This window comes from Camponotus floridanus, unplaced genomic scaffold (genome assembly GCF_003227725.1).
Source record: "Camponotus floridanus strain SB8 unplaced genomic scaffold, Cflo_v7.5 scaffold49, whole genome shotgun sequence".
Lineage (NCBI taxonomy): Eukaryota > Metazoa > Arthropoda > Insecta > Hymenoptera > Formicidae > Camponotus > Camponotus floridanus.
Window position 1 is genome coordinate 1,407,522 of NW_020229647.1, and position 3,387 is coordinate 1,410,908.

At 44.6% G+C, this 3,387-nt stretch overlaps 1 pseudogene; it reads right to left on the reverse strand.

Annotated features, from left to right (window-relative positions):
• Positions 1–274: 274 nt before the first annotated feature.
• Positions 275–3,007, reverse strand: LOC112639149 (annotated as a pseudogene).
• Between the last annotated feature and the right edge of the window lie 380 nt (positions 3,008–3,387).

The following is a 3,387-nucleotide window of genomic DNA, read 5'->3' on the forward strand; positions in this document are numbered from 1 at the left end:
TTAAACGTTGGCGAATTATCCGTCCACAGATTGAACGGTTGCGTCGTTGAATCGTTTTCCCGCTCTCAAGGACTCCGTATCGCGAATCGATATCGAGCGCTACGTGTTTATCGCGAATATTCCAGCGTGCAAAACCAACGACGCTTTATTGCGAATGGAGGGAAGAGTGTTATGCCGCGTATAACGGATGTATAAAGACACACGATACGCGCGATCACCTGTCGTCGGCACTATCGCGACGAGGGTGTCGTAATTACCAAACTAAAGTCTTAGCTTATACGACGATACCATCTCTCAGCCGTCTGGTATCCGATTTCCTGTTATTCCATATGACGGAGTGTCCCCCTGTCACCGCGTGACACTGACGATCCCGATACCATCCGATTGTATATCCGCACGTACATGCGCTATCGTTTGATATTTTTAGCCTTATCGATTGACGTCTACGCTAGGAAAGTTTGCGGCGAGCGATCGATAAATAAAATTCTTTCAAAGAGAAGAGATTTCCCGAGAAATTCACTTGTAAAATGTCGCAAGCTCTGCGAGTGCGATCAATTTGATTTATAAAAGGACGTCCGGTGTGAAAAGAAGATTTAACAAATATTTCGCGTAATCATTATACAGACACATACACACACACACATACATATGTATCTTGTGTCCTTGGTGCGACTGTTGCAACAGGTTAGCACGCGACGCGGAGTCCTTTACAGTTACTCGTCGTGGCTGCAGTTCGTTGCATCGTAACGGAACTCCAGTTCTTCCGCAAAAGATCAGTATCCGATCGTAGTAATTACGTAATTGCGCAATTACTACGGTTGTGCAAAGAAGCGTCGCTTTGCAAAAAGGGCAGAAACCTTTTATCTTTCACACGCTCGTTGTCAGGCGTTAACTCGTCAAGGTCTTAAGAGAGCGATAAAAATAAAGATTTGCATAACGTGTACAATCATGTTACAGATTACACTGTCGAAATATCTAATTGCTTTGTAATTATCGCGATGACATTAATGACGTCATTGGCAATTATCATAATCAGAAGATAAAAAAAAATAATTTAATAATTAATTGGATAATTGGCAAAGAACTTTCTTCTTTCTTTCGACAAGAGAGATATCTCCGACTCTTTATTGTTTAATAGTTCTATAAATTAACTCTAATCTCGCGAAGTAATTAAATCGCTCAGCGTCATTGTGTCTATAAAAGCTATATCGACATACGCACAAATAAACCTGCGGAGCACAAGTGGGTCATCGTGTCGAACACGTTGCTCAAGCGCGTCGAAGCGAGTCGTCGAAAAGCCCTTCGAGGGGCGAGCCATACGTGAAAGCACCGGAAGTCACGCCACGTAACCCGGTTGGGCGCGTCAAGGTCTCTAAAATATTCACCTTAAATAGCTTTAATTATCACCCGGACAAAGCGTACGTATATGCGAATACAAATCACACGATTCTCGGTCGCAAATAGCACGACAGGAAGAATGAAACTTATTTTTGACAAAATTATTGACAATATTAATGATAAGAAAACGTATTATTTCGTTGTCGACGTAATGAATAAGGGAATCGTGCGATTTTTACAGAATGTCCCCAAACAATGAGCAATCATTTTTAGCGATGGACACACGTGCTCGGGAGAGAAAAATACGTACGGTTGTTTGTCATCGGCGTTTATCGCTTATAAAAAAATACACTCGCGACAGATCCATGTATGCGAGCTTGACGATGATTAGAGAGGGTGGATGGTCTCATAGAGAGGAAAGGAGAACGAAAGCTGACCTTGCGCGTTTTCAACGATCCGGCTAATAATAATATAGCGGACGTATTCATGTTCGGAAACGCTAGGTTGCGCGTGTCGGAATCTCCCTTGTCCCTCTTTGCTCTTCCTTCTCTACTCTCCTCTCACCTTGGACTTCGTACGTTTACTCTATTCCTCTTCTTTGAGTATTCGAAATTTTCTGTTGAAATAACGAACGAATGACGACATCAATGTATACGATAAGATAAAAAAATGAGGCAAGAATATATTTTTATTTTCATCGCTACGCTCTGGACCCGATCAATCGGCAGCTTGTAATCCGGACAGCTCTAATAATCTCTACAATATCTTCATCGTATATTTCGCCGAATTGCGTCTTAATTAATCTATGTCGCGTCGCGACTGCAGACTCCTGTTCTTTCTTTTCTCGCTCGTTATCCGCGATTCTTTCTACTTCGTCAGCTTCTACGTTGCCACACGTGCCGCTGCGTTAAGTATTTCGCTAACCAAGGTCAGAGATAGCGAGTTCGCTTCCTAGAACCAGGGGAATATCGCTGATAACCAGTGGCGCTCGTTCGAGATGACGACCGTGACTCGAGGTGGTCCGATCATCTTTCTTAGCGGGAAGAGTGTTTTGCTTATATAGATCTGGACCGGACGTTCCAACGGTCCACGCATGTGAGACCGATAATATTTATCGATGGAACGGATACTTGACTTGGGGGGATTTTCGCTCCAATTTTTTCATTCAAATTCCAAATTCAATTTCACTTCAAAGTGAATAATTTTAGGCTGCGTATCGCAAAACACTCGTGAAACGGCAGAGAACCGTTCGGCGAATATATAACGCTCAAAGTTAACGTGCCATTTATATACATCACCGGTACGACAGCTCGGATCCCCGATATATATCATTGCGCGATATATTCAGGGCGCATTATTATTCATAAATATAAAAGGAAGGCTGACGCATGGTCGCGGGAGCTGAACTAATCGTTCGCAGTCAGTCCGATGCGACCGCAGCCTCGACGCCGTCCGATAACGAGGAAAGATTATGCTCAAGGACAAGGCCGCACCGCATCGCTCCGTCTCTCTCTCTCTCTCTTTCTCTCTCATCTCGCCTCGCCTCTCCCCCGCCCCGCCTCGTCTCGCGCGCGTTCGCTCCGACTCTGCCTCCAAACGACACGAGACATTGCGACAAAATCCGCGACGCGGAGATATATACGCGTGCACGTAGCAACATGCTGCGCATATGCGTGACGATACAACATTGATGTGTGCGCGGTTGTCCTTGTGATGCCGCCGCCGCCGCCGCCGCCGCCGCCGCCGCCGTCACAAAGTTGTCAACAAGAACAAACTGTCAACTAGAATTACGAAGTACGTTCGGCGCTCGCGGTCTCTTAGATATGCCAAATTCTATGACGTCTCTCGGTAGACGTCGATCGAGAAGGTCGACGGTAAGGGAGAGGGAGCTTCCGAAAAAGATTACGTGCCATGGACGACATAATTTCGATGAAATATGAAGAAAAAATACTTAATAATTTCGAAATGTCCGACTAAATTTAAGCAATTATGTGGCATTCTTCAATTACCGGTGCAATGTCGCGAAAGGCAAGTATACCCTAAAATAGC